The sequence below is a fragment of the Phascolarctos cinereus genome, unplaced genomic scaffold (assembly GCF_003287225.1).
Source record: "Phascolarctos cinereus isolate Bilbo 61053 unplaced genomic scaffold, phaCin_HiC Scaffold_5;HRSCAF=322, whole genome shotgun sequence".
NCBI lineage: Eukaryota > Metazoa > Chordata > Mammalia > Diprotodontia > Phascolarctidae > Phascolarctos > Phascolarctos cinereus.
Window position 1 is genome coordinate 66641814 of NW_027555958.1, and position 14413 is coordinate 66656226.

At 34.2% G+C, this 14413-nt stretch overlaps 1 protein-coding gene across 1 annotated transcript in view; it reads left to right on the forward strand.

The window, feature by feature from the left end:
- COL11A1 (collagen type XI alpha 1 chain) overlaps nt 1-14413 on the forward strand; it is a 284803-nt gene that overhangs the window by 222965 nt on the left and 47425 nt on the right.

The following is a 14413-nucleotide window of genomic DNA, read 5'->3' on the forward strand; positions in this document are numbered from 1 at the left end:
ACATATGTATTCATGTTTGCGTATGTGTATATGTATGTGTATATTATATATATTATATGTATATATAATATACACACAATATACATATATATGTATATATAAATATATACATATATTTGGAGAGAGAGAAAGAGAGGAAATATATGCATACATGTGTGTATACGGAATATACCAAGATGCCTAACATAATATATGGTTTGTGGGGAAATTGTGATAGCTAAAAATGGTCACATTTTGAAATATGTGGAATACAAAGAATTAAATATTATTTGTCTTAAAGGTATGTAGCTATTACACAGATAGCTTAAGCATTTTAAGCAATGACCATAGGGAGGAAAAACAAAAAGCATTCTAAAAATGCTTTTCTAGCATTAGAATAGTGCAACCAGAATTAATATAATGTTCAATTAAAACATGAAAAGCAAGGGAATTATCATGAATGTGAATCCTGTTACCAAATAAATTTCATCACTGTGGTTCTTGGTTCAAATCTATCCTCTAAACTGCACCCCCCCAAAAAAAAATCAACAACACACTTTCTGTTTCAGTGTTTTATTTAGTGTTACTTTGAGTAAACTGTTGGGAAACTTCTTATAAGTTTGAGGGTTTTATAGATAGACAGAATGACCAGTGGTGGACTTTGTGTCTTAATAAATAGGGTTTAATCTACTGAAATGGCCTTCAATACTTAATATAAATTACTTGATACTTCACAGATGGAATGTAAGGTACTATATTCCAATAGGTAGTGATATTACATCGGAGTGTCAAGTAATAGTGTCGTTTACTGAGTTTTTAAAGGCATGTCTAAATATGTCTATATCTGTACCTTTAACAACAAAACAAATGGGCAAAAATAAACTGTCTTAGTAAAAGGCAGAGTGTAGAGGGTAGAGTGCTGAACTTGGAATCAAGAATACCAGGTTTCAAATCCTAATCTAGATACAAGCTGTGTGATCCTGGGCAAATCTCTTTAACCTCTCTGTTTCCTCATATGTAAAAGGGTGATAATTCCTGTAACACTTACTTAACATATCTGGTAAAGTGCCTTGACAACCTTAAAGCACTATCTAGTGTCAATTGTTATCATTATTGTAATCAATAAAATGTGTCATAATTTGAAATAAGATGGCATAGATCGAAATATCGGCCAAAACATTTCTCACAACTCAAATCATTTTCTTCCCCATCATTTCCACTGCCACCACTATAACACACACTGTCTTTGATCCTCTAATACTCTCCCTATGGCAATCCTCTGCTAATAAACTCTCCTCACCTCCATTCTCAACAGCCTTCAATCCATCTTTCATACTACTACCCAATTCATCTTCCATTTCTCTACATCTGGTCATATCACTTCTTTGCTGACATATCTTTAGTGACGCCCTGTTGCCTCACAAGTAAAATTCCAGCTTCTTTATATGACAATCAAGGCCCTACTTTTCTAATCTTTTCTGATATTACTCTGTCCTTACTTTCTCCATTTCAGCCAAATTAAACATAAACATTTTGTGTTCTTATCCCTACTTGGCATTGCTGACGTTATTGCCTGTGCCTGAAAAACACCATTCCTTTCAAACATCGAGTTCCTTTCCATTCTTTACAGACTAACTCAAATACTACCTCCTTTATGAAGTCTTCACTGATCGCGGGATCAGTGGACTAGAAAGTTTCAGACTTTCTCAGACTCCAACATAGCACTTTTGTTAACACATTTTTCATGTGATATTATATATTATGACTGTCTGTGTGGGTGTCTTGTGCCCTTCCTGTATCGCAAGTTCCCTGAAGATAGGAACTATCACTTAAATAAACTTTTATCTTTGTAGTACCTGGCATTCTGCACACAATAGGCACTTAATAAATATTTATCATTTCATATCATTATTTTGCAATTAATCCTGCTTAAATGATCTCCTTTAAAAAAAGAACCTCCTTTCCCCAGCACTGTGGCTGATCTCACCCTTGCTTTTATACTTTAGTATGAAACTGATAAGAACATTGGTAGTGAGTATTTATATATATGTATATATGTATATGTATATGTGTGTGTGTGTGTGTATGTATATATATATGTATATATATATGTATGAAAGCATCTTTCAGGTCTTTGTGTGTGGCTTACTTAAAGCCCTGTTGTAAAAACTACTATTTGGATGGCAGTCTCTCACATCTCAGATGTGGAAAGTATAATTTTATATTCGTATTTTCAAATAAATGAATTTGTGAAAGAAATCAATGTGCCTGTCTGACAAAAAAAGATAAAATAAAATAAACTGTTATGAACAGAAAAAAAGAACATCATTAAAATTTGACTTTACCAGTTTTTCTGTGCAAACCTTATAAACTCCCCAGATCCTAAATCTTCAGGTGATACAAGGTCAGGGCCATCCACTCGTTACTTAGGTACTGAGACTTAGTGTTTGCTTAGTGTTAAAGTTTGTGATCTTAGCAGAGCTGAAATAACATTTTTGCCTCTGACAGTCAGTTCTGAGGGTATCTTGCCTGCAGCTGAAAGAACATATTTCTCTGCTGTATCCTAGAGACCTGTTGTAGGTATGATCCTCTCCGACTGAGGAGACCTCCACATAATTGGACAAGTCAGCTGTTAGCTCTCAGCATTTTAACTTTCTAACCCAGCATGTAGAGATATTTCTTAGGAAATTAGACTTTTTTTATTTAAACACTAGACAATATTTCAATTAAATCATAAAAGTTTTAAAATTGGTATAAATTAAATCATATAATGCAGAGTTTGCATATTTTAAAAAACTGAAAGAAAAGTTGTAATTGTAGTCTTTTTTTCTTCTTTGTGCAGATAGGTTATTCTTCATAAGTCAGTCATCTTATAAATGTTTTCCTATTCCATAATTATATAGTTTCTACATTTTTGACTAAATATTAATAGCAACAATTTCTGTAGGAACATTTTGAGAGTCATTCTGCCCACAAATAGATTTTCATGGGTATTGTTTCAAAGCAGACAAAGTCTTGGTGACCTTTACCTTGTATCTATATATTTAATGCTGATTAAATATTTCTTGAATTGAAGGAATTAAACTGAATGAACACTGCTGAATTAAGTAGAATTGATCTTGAGAGTACATTTTATTAAATAAAATTTTTCCCAAGATCAGTCCACCACCCTCAGAAATGTGAAGGCAAAGCTTTCTGCCCACCCCTACTCCCAGGACAATCTTCTTAAGCAGGAAGTCTGTTGTAATTGGCCATTATTCAATTAATACCATGCTATGTTGGTATTATTCAATTATAATTGTGGTTTTGGAAACCACCCAATTATTTTGATGAATGATTCAAATAAGTCAGATGATCCAAATAAATTGTTTTTCAAACTAAACTATTAATTTTATATATCTACCTTTTTCAAATTAATGAAGGCATTTCTATTTCTTTATATCAATGAAGACATTTATACAGTGCTAACATAGCCATGTCAATAGAATATTTTAGGTATTAGGTTGCCTTATTTTATGCAGTATAGATAGCCAGCTCAAAAGGTCTGCCCTTTTAATCTTCTATATTTATCTTTAAATTCAGTTATGCACAATCACTAGGATATTAGTGATTCTAAATGAAACTTTTGTTTTATGATCTTTCTATGATGACAGACTTGACAACAAATATGCCAGAAATGCTTAAAAAAAAGCCTCCCTGAAATTTAAAAATGTCTTAGCTAGTGCTTAAATGTGAACGACATTTTAGTTTAGTTGCTTAGTAACTATAAAACATATCTTTTAATAATGGATTCTACCACCATAAGGAAACACAATAGCATATAAAAATATGAGCAGTGAAAGTCTATTTGAAATAAGTATTTATAAATCACATGTACTTGGATATGATAAGAAACCCTTGATATTGATCTTTCAGGAAAATTTTTTTAAAGAATTTTAAAATTCTTTTGTCTTTATCTGAAAGACCACTAGTAATAGCTAATAGTTTTACATTTTATTGCCAGTATTCCTCAAAGGTGTCCATCAGCAGTCCTGAACCCAAGTATATTTTAGATGTGATTTTTCAAACAAGTGTAAAAAATGTCACAGGTTTATTTTTCTTTTTTTTAAAGAAGTGATTTACATTCATCTCTATAAAATTTCACATTGTTTTATTTGTGCCTAATGATCTAGACTATTTTAATCTTCTAGAATCCACACTTTCTCATTTAGTATGGTAGCGTTCTCTCCCAGCCTTGTCTCATCTGCAAATCTGATGAGCATACCATCTATGCCTTTATCAAAAGCATTAATAATTAACATAAAGCCAAAGACAGATTCCTAGAACAGTATGTGAGAGATCTCTTCAAAGTTAATAGCAAACAGTCTTTTACACAGGTGTGGCTATTCGAAGTTATGAATCCATCACATTGTCCTTATCTGTATTCATAGTTCTTCATCATGTATGTGTGTGTGTATATATATATATATATATATATACATATATATATGTATATGCATTATATATATATATAAAATGTATGTATATATACATATATGTGTGTGTGTGTGTGTGTGTGTGTGTGTGTGTGTGTGTGTGTGTGTGTGTATGAAATACTACAATCACAGTTCCTGGCACGTGTTAAGTATTTAATACCTTCTCATTGATTGATTAAGAAATGTTGACTAACAATAAGTGTACATACACACACACACACACACACACACACACACACACACATATATATATATATATATATATACAGCACACTACACATGTTATCCTCTTTATAACCCTGAGAAGTGCTATTATTGTCCCTATTTTATAGATGAGGAAACGGGCAGATAGAGGTTAAATGATTTGCTTAGAGCTGCATAGCTAGCAAATGTTTGAAGTGAAATTTAAACTCAGGTCATCCTGACTCGAGGTCCAGCAAGCTCTCCACTGCACCATGTAGCAAACCTATATCCATGCACATATCTATAAGTACTATATCTATATATACCTATACCATATCTATGGTATTCCATTGACATATCAGTTTAGTTAACCTGTCAATAATGGGAATTAGGCTTTCTGCACTCATCCTTTAGTTTTTTAGATGTTTCCTAATGATCCCTTTCATAATACAATGTAGAATTTTCCTGGTAATCAAACTCAGCAGTTTGTAGATGATTTTTTTTAATTTAGGACCTTTGTTCCTTTTCATTAGTACGTTATCTCTTCTTCTTCTACAATCTTTCAAAGATCACTCACAAGTGGATCAGCAATCACAAGATTTTCAGTATCAAAGGATGCTATTCATAAGAGCCAGATAACCTAAACTCACCAAGAGCAAGTTGGGGTTATCCTATGATCTGCCATCTTACCTACACTAGAATATTCATTCTCTGTCAACTATTTTCGTATTTCCTTTCTAATCTAATGATCATTATCTAAGAGATATAGAGAATGTTTTTTGTCACTTCAATCGTGTTTGACTCCTCATGAACCCATTTAGGGTTTTCTTGGCAGAGACACTAGAATGGTTTGCCATTTCATTCTCCAGCTCATTTTACAGATGGGGAAACTGAGGCAAACAGGGTTAAGTCAGTTGCCCAGGGTCATACAGCTAGTAAGTTTCTGAGGCTGGATTTGAACTCAGGTCTTCCTGACTCCAGGCCTGGAGCTCTATACAATGCTAGCTATGTGATCCTGGGCAAATTACTTAACCCTATTTGCCTCAGTTTTCTCACCTGTAAAATGAGCTGTAGAATGAAATGGCAAAGCACTCCAGTGGTTTTGGGGTCAAGAAAACCCCAAATGGAGGTTATAAAGAGTTGAACACAACTGAAACAGCTAAACAATAAGACTCCAATGAAAATTTTCATAGATTTTGAAGTTTCCAATGTCTATTGAATGTAAAAATTCTATTTCTAACTGGCTTCAGGCCTATGGAAAACAGCGTTATTTGAGGAAGCAGTTTTTCTATACATAATCTATAAACCCAGCTGTTTCTTTAATATATACACACACACATTGTCATTAGACAAAAAGACTAATTATATCACTTGGGTACTTTGGGAGGATTTATTATAGTTACCAAACAGTTAAAATCTGGAGTTTTCTTTGTTAATTTACTTTATATACCTAACTTTTAAAGTGATTTATTAATTATTTGTTCATTAAAGATTAGTTCTTAGAGCATTATCTCGGCTAATGTCCAAAAACCCACTAGTAGAAACTGAATGCCTAAATTTAGAATTTGGATTCCCTCCTTATTCCAAGTTTACACATTTTAAAAGATTAAGGTGTGTGTGGGGTGTTATTTTCAATTAACCAAAGTTTCTGTAATTGAGAATAGCAAAAACAAATTCATATCATCAGTCAATATCAATCAATTAATGGACATTTATTAAATACCTCTGTGTGCCGGGCACTGTGCTAAGTGATTTCATCACTTTTTTGGACAGATGACAGCGGCTCCCTACACTTTCGTTTATATAATTCCTTTGTGACTGTATCCATTAATGCTGACATTAAGGCTGTAAGAATCATTCTAAATTTGCTCTTGCCCACATAAGCAAACTGCAAGCATTTAGTGCCCCTTCTAGATCATTTTACCTTTTCCCTAATGCTCTTGTATTCATTAAAAAAAAAAAAGTAAATTAGTTGCTCCTTTATGTTTTTGTCTTCAGTCTTTGAAGATGAAGTGTACGCCAGATGTTCAGAGTTTTGGGAAACTCCCTTTTCACCTTTCTCCCATTTAGTAAAAAACTTTATCTAACAATAGCCTGCCAAATTTGAATCCACAGAGAGTGTTTCTGTCAAGCAAAGTTCATGATTTGTGCATCTCTTACACTCCAACTATGTTCTATTACTCCTAAATTTATTCACCCCAGAAAACTAAATGGATCTTTTCTTTTGTCCTATTTTCATCTGGCATTATTTATGGGATAGAGAACCTGGTATATATAAATTTCTAACCTTAAGATCTCCCTTCAGGAACCATGAACGACAATATAATTCACTGTTGATTAGAGAATTCTGAAAATCAGTTTTGTTTCCTTGGTGAATGCATCAATGCATTTTATCACCTTTAGCACAGTTGAAAAAGCTATTAGACCAGTAAATAATTCAATGACAAAAACAAATATGTCTTGATCAAGTTAGATTTTGCTTATGTAAGTTTACTATTCTCTGCATTTATTGTATATGTTTCCTCAAGATTTCTGTTGTTCTTCAACTACCAATTGCTTCCTCACGAACTCATACTCCATAATGAATTTCAACAATCTTTTTTTTTTAAGGTGGCTTAATAGCTTTAGTGATGAAAGGGAAAGTGCTAGGGATTGTAAATTTAAGTAAGCCTTCCCTCTTTCAATGCTTACCTCCCCAGAAATGTACCTGGTGCTCCAGCTTCATAGTTCTTGCCATGGGTGAGCACAACACAACAAAGTGGAAAGCTACTAGAAAATACCCCTTCTGTCTGTAAGGTCCAATATCCAATCTCTTGAACTCTCTGGAACTTTAACTTTGAGTTCGCCCTTGAAGCAACCCTCAAGGTTGGCACTGCTCAGGAAATAGCTCTTGTCCATCTAGAAGACTAGCCTCTGATTACTCCACCTAGGGACCAAAATGCCCTCTCTTATATTCAGGAGTTTAAGGTTTAGGAACATAGTCCATGAACTTCCCCCCATCTCAGGATACATGGATAAGCACATGTCTGCTTCTACAATGTGCTTCTATAAGAAAAGCAATTTATCATTGCCCCAGCTGCTACAGCACCTTGGGTTGGGTAGATCAGTTCTCAGGTCTCTGATCTCTAAACTGTGATCAGAATGCTGTGGGTGAGTATATGCAAGTCATATATTCATAATGTTTTGGTAGCTAGTGATAAAGAAGAAATACTTCATGTATGTGTACTCTCCCCACCACAACCTCCATCAAATCATTAGAACACTTCATATAGACTTCATATAGTTATCTATGTGATCCTAAGCAAGTCATTTAACCTCCCAGCCTCAGTATCCTAAAGTGGAAGATAGGGATAATCATAGCATCTACTTCACAGAGTTGTTGTGAGGATTGATCAAGTAAGATAATATTTATAGTTTTTAGCACAATGCTAGACATACTTGTTAATAATTTAAATATTTTAAATCTTCCTCACACCTTCTCCCCCTTATTAAAATAGAAGAAAAGAAAATAAAACCCTTGTAACAAATACATATAATTGAGCAAATTTTTGCATTGTCTATATTTAAATAAATAAATGTATGTATGTGTGTTTACATATACATATGCATGTATATGCACACACATATATACATATATATATACATTTAACTATCATTATACATATACATCATTCTATACACTAAGTCCACTAACTCTTTGCCAGGAGGTGGGTAGCATGCTTCCACATTGGTCCTCCAGAATTATGGTTGGTCATTGTGTCAATCAGAGTTCACAGGACTTTCCTTTTTTGTAATATTCTTGTTATCCTATAAATTGTTCTTCTGCTTTTTCTTTCTTCAGTTTGCGTTATTTCATACAAGTCTGCCCTTGTTTATGTGATACTATCTGTTTCATCGTTTCTTATTACCTAGTAATATTTCATTACATTTAGCGACCATAATTTGTTCTATCATTCCCTATTTGATGGACATGCTATAAGTTTCCAGTCTTTTGCTACTAAAAAAAAACCCTACTCTAAATATTTTTGTAAATATTGGTCATTTACCTCTTTCTTTGATTTCTATAAGCCTTACTTTTTGGAAATAGTTCCAAATTGCTTTACAGAATGGCTAGATCAATTCATAGTTCCACTGTTAATGTGCCTATTTTTCCACAGCTTGTTAACATTTGTCATTTTCTCTTTTGGTCAATTGTACCAATGATGTGTGGTAGAGGCTTAAGAGTTGTTTTAATGTGCATTTCTTTAATTATTAGTTATTTGAAGCATTTTGGGGGGGCATGGCTATTAATAGCTAAAATGTCATCCTTTTAAAAATGGCCTATTTATATCCTTTGATTATTTATCAAATGCAAAATGGCTCTTATTCTTTTAAATTTGAAACAGCTTGATATACACCTAAAACATGAGACTTGTTTCAGAGAAAAAAGCAACTTTCAGAGGAACTTGCTGCAAAGATTCTCCCCTCCCCCCCAGTTAATAGCTTCTCTTTATATTTTTAGCTCTGGTGGTTTTGTTTTCAAAACCCTTTGAACTATATGCAATCAAAATGGCCCAGTTTATCTTCTATGATATGTTCTATCCTTTATTTGGTTATGAACTCTGACCTTATCCACTGATCTGAAAGATCATGTCTTTTTTGCTCCTCTAATTTGTTTATGATGTCATCCTTAATGTCTAAGTCACATATATATTTGGCATTTATTTATATGGTTTCAGTCTCTTTAATTGAGAGACCAAAAGAACAATTTCTCTAAGGATGAATCTTTATGAATCTTAGCCAGTCAATCATCTTAGATCATCTCCTGTCCCTGAAATCTAATTAGGAGTTGTCTATGCGTGCTAGACAAGGTACCTGTGGTCATGACCACTTTCTCCATGGGCAGCTACTTTCCTGACCTGGGATGGAGACTTAAACTCATAACCTCATCATATGAAAGAGTGAGCTCATCAAGCTGAACATATCCTCTTATAACTGCATTAACTACTTTCCTTAGTTATTGGTAGAAAGGTCTTTTCAAAACCTTACATACCTAAAGTAAGTTTGCATTATTCTTGCCATAGAAAGGCCTATCACTGTGAGTGAAAACCTACATAATACTCTTTTGGAAGTCTTCTCTCTCCATATAACTGAAGGAATATACATGAAGATAATTTCTTCATATTTGGAAAGGATATTTTCTGGATGGAGGCCAAAAGAGCAAATTATCTCCCCTTGATTTTTGAAGAGGTTCTACTGAGGTAGCAGACATGATTTCTGGACAGACAGGAAGCCTTTTACAGTACTGAAGATATGAATGTGAACTTCTGAAGCTTCAAGGGAAGATTTTGACATGGGATTAGTGAGCCATGCCTCTGGAACACATTTTCAAAGTGAAGAGACAGAAAATATATGTTTCTTCACTTCATAATGTCAGCGGAGCTCTCTCTATGCCAATGAGATGCTTCTGAGGGGAAAAATGGAGATATTTATTGCACGTTTAACTAGCTTGTCACTGTAAATGGTGAAATTATGTTGGGATATTTTTTTGAAGACAGGCATTTTCTCTGCCCATTAAACTTGCTAATTTTTTAAATGAAAACCTATTTTGAGTACATTAAGAGAATTTGGTGTTTAAAGGAAACTTGTAGTGAATCACTTTGGAAAGTGGTGAATCTTCTGTTGCATAGCTGATTACCTTATAATTTATTCTTTTGCAGGGAAGAGAAGTGATATTTAGTTTAGTTTTTTTTAAGTGAGGGTTTACCTCAAATTCATCTTTCTTCAGAATATGAACATTTCATCTAGTAAAAAGATTTTTTAAAAGATGAATATATTGTGTTAACATATAAAAAGAGAATCAACACCGATTAAAACCAATTACCTTAAGTAATGCATAGAAATCCATAGGCTATAAATAGCTGTATGCAAGTGATCCCCTAAACAAATAGCAGTCTTCTTAAATACTCTTATCTTTATGTTTAGAGAATCAGAGTCACAAGAAAGTGTTTAAAGCCTGGCTCTGCATATTCCACAGGAGTAGAATTGGAACATCATTACAGGTCTAGGGCAAACAAAAAGGATTAGCTGCTAGTTTGAAGCATTACCAAAAGATGGAGGTCACTATTATTTATCTGATTTCATTTCTTTTTACTTCAAGAGTTAAAAAGAAGACATTCTACTTTTGTCATTTGGTTCCATAGAATAACTACCCTCAGTGAGATAATCAAAAGTATTGAAAGCTTATCTCATCCTTTCAAATGTGAATAACATGACTAAGCAATTCTTATCTTTAGAAATGTTCCATGATTAATATTCATGATCTACCTGGGCTTCATTAAGTCAATTTATACTTTTAAAACAGTCTCCAAATATGTTAGGAACTATTTTTTTTAAAAGAAATAATTATAGTGTCTCTTCAGTGCCCTTTCGGTAATAAATACTTTCATTACTAGTAATCCTCACATACACTAGCCCTATTGATTCAACTCTGGACTTGACACCAAACTAGAAATCTGTTCTAAATAGTCATCTCTGAAATTTCAAGTACAAAGTGTGACAAACGGGAAAAGCTTGGATATGATGAAGTCTACTGTCATCATATTTAGAGGTAGTGTGGTGCAGTATTAAAAGAGGATCTAGGTTCAAATGCTGACTCTATCACTGCCTTTGTGATTTGGGACAAATCATTTTACTTCCCTGGCATATTAAATTTCCCTATCTACAAATTGAGGGGCCTGGATGAAATTGCCTCTGAAGTGCCTTTTAGCTTTAAATCCTGTGATTATGATACACAACCTGTTTGTAAGTCAGTCAATCAATAAAAATTTATTAAAAGCCTACTATGTGCCAGGCACTCTACTGAGTGCTGGTGATACAAAGAAAGCCAAAAAACAATATCTGCCTTCAAGAAATTTACAATCTAATGGGGAAGGCAAGATGAAAGCAACTACTTACAAAGAAGATATATATACATGATAAATTGGAGATAACCAACTGAGGGAAGTGCTAACATAAAGAGAGATCCAGAAAAGCTTCTCATGGAAGATGAGATTTTAGATGGAAGCCAAGAAGCAGAGAAGAGTAGGAAGAGAATTCCAGGCAAGGGGAACAGCCAGTGAAAATGCCTAGAGTTGGGAGATGGAGTGTCTATTTCTTCCTAGGGAGCCATTGGAACTTATTGAGTAAGAAGGTGGTATAAGCATATCTGTACTTTGGGAAGATTATTTTGATAACTACTCAATTGTCAAAATAATGTGGAATGGAAGGTGGACTGCAGTGAGAAGAGCCTTGAGGTAGGGAGGACAACAATTGCAATAGGAGTGAGTTATCCACACCAGACAGTGTCAGAGTAAACAAGGGCACATACATAAGAAATGTTATGAAAGTTAAGTCAATAGGCCTTGACAATAGATTGCATATAGGGAATGAGGAGTAAAGGATGATACTTAGGTTATGAGCCTGGGTGACTGGAAGGACAGTCATAGAGAAGTTTAGAAAGGAGGTGGGAAGCTAATGAGTTCTATTTTGGATATGTTGAGTGTAAGATGTCTATGGGGCATCCAGTTTGAGATATCTTAACAGATTTTTGGAAATGTGAGTCCAGAGGTTCATAGAGAAGTTGAAAGTGGATAAATAGATTGTAGAATCATAGAGATGATAAAATCAAATTCATGGGAGCTGGTGAGATCACCATGTGAAATAGTATTGTGGGAGAAGAGATGAGTGCCTATGAGACCCCTACCCCCAATTTTATCTGGTATGACTTGGACAAAAATCCAGAAAAGAAGACTAAAAAAGATTAGTTAAACAGGCAGAAGAAGACTGAGGCTACAGTAGTGTCACAGAAACCTACAATTTCCTAGGAGGGTGATAAAGAAAAGAGGGTAATTGACAGGGGCAGCTAGGTGGTGCAGTGGATAGAGCAGTGGCCCTGGATTCAGGAGGACCTGAGATCAAATCCAGCCTCAGACGCATAACACTTACTAGCTGTGTGACCCTGGGCAAATCACTTAACCCCATTGCCTAGACAAAAAAACAAAAACAAAAACAAGAAAACCAAAAACAAGAGGGTGACTGAGTATGATAAAAAATTTGTAGAGAGGTACAAAAAATTATGAGGATCAAGAAAGGGTCATTAGATTTGGCAATTAAGAGATCAATTAAGAAACCAGACTGTAGAGTGTTTAAAAAGAGTGAGGAAAAAAGTAGTAGAGTTATCAATTATAGACAGTCTTCTGGAGGGGCTTAGCCATTAAAGGGAGGAGAGATAGAACAATGGCTGGTGGGGATGGGAAGATCAAGTGGGGGTATTTTGAAGATGAGGGAGATGTGGGCACATTTATAGACAGTATGGAAGCAGCCAATAGACAAGGATATACAGAGAGATATAGAAAGGTGGCAAACAATTTTATTGAATCCTGCCCCTCCCTTGAAGCATTACTTTTGAGGACCAATCTTATCTAGTTTAAGTAGGGTGTGAAAGCTTTTACAAAGGTCTAAGTGTACTATATGAGGCATAAAGTGATGCATGCGTGAAGTTGCACGAGATTTCTACGAAATAATGGGGAAAAGTTTCAACATTTATAAATGCAAAATGTTTATTTCCATAATGAAACTGTTATAGGCAGCTTTACAATTGCTTCAGTTATTTTGCTAATAAATTCATTAAAATTTATTCAGAAGGCATGAACAAACAGCTCATAAGATACCCTAGAAAACATGCCTTACTTATAATTCCATTACTGTTGACTGTCTGAATGATTTATGACTTTTCAAATAATGCAAATACTGGGGTGTGCAGGTCTAATTGATCCAAAGTAACCAAACAGATTAACAGTTCATCTTGAAAGAGAAAACAATAATTTTCAACAGTTTTAATATCAATCCAATATAACACTATTATCTTGTCAAAGTCCCTGCACATTATGTATTTTTAATTATAGAAGTGAAAAATTGACAGTTGTGGTCACTAAAGATATTCTACCTGCCCCTAATAACATCCTAAGAGAATGTTTTAGTGTGTTCCCTGTGCTTAGGGGTTGGCATGATGCAGAATAAATACTGTCTTGAGTTACTAAGACACACCTGTCCCTTTACCTTATTGTAAAAATAGCCACATTTGCAATCTGTCTTAGTCCTTGCTGGGAATAATTTAAAAGTTTTATCATTAGTCAGCGTATACACCAAGTAATTGGGAAAGCTGTATCTTCAAAGTCTTCCAGAAATAACTATCTAATAAATGACCAAAAAAAAAAGTGCAAAATAGCAACATGTTAATACTAAGTTGGATGGTTGGGGGATTGTTTTAAAAGATGACATCATTGGAGATATAATCCAATCCACCAAATATTTATTAAGCATCTATGATATGCAAGGCACTGGGAATACAAAGAGGAAAAAAAAAAGCCCCTGCCCTTGAGGAACTCACAGTTTACAGGACAGCCAAAGGAGCTCAGGGAGTTTTTAGCTTCCATGTTTTGCAGCTCAGAAAAATTTCTTCTCAAAAGTTAGAAATGGAATAAAGGCACTGTGTAAGAATGAAAGACGTAGTTTTCACCTGAATGCTTCCTAAAAGAGAACAGATTGTTATATTTTCACAGATTTGTAAATGGAGCATTACAGTAAGAAGAGTGTTCCAGAAGATGTTTATCAGTCCACTGAGCTAGAGGGAAAAAAAAGTCATCCACAAATAACTGTGGGAAGAATGAATCCAAAGAAAGGATTTGAAATGTATTATGTAGATGTTCATGAATTGAATAAATTCCTTTAATAATATGTGGCTTTTCATCTAGCTC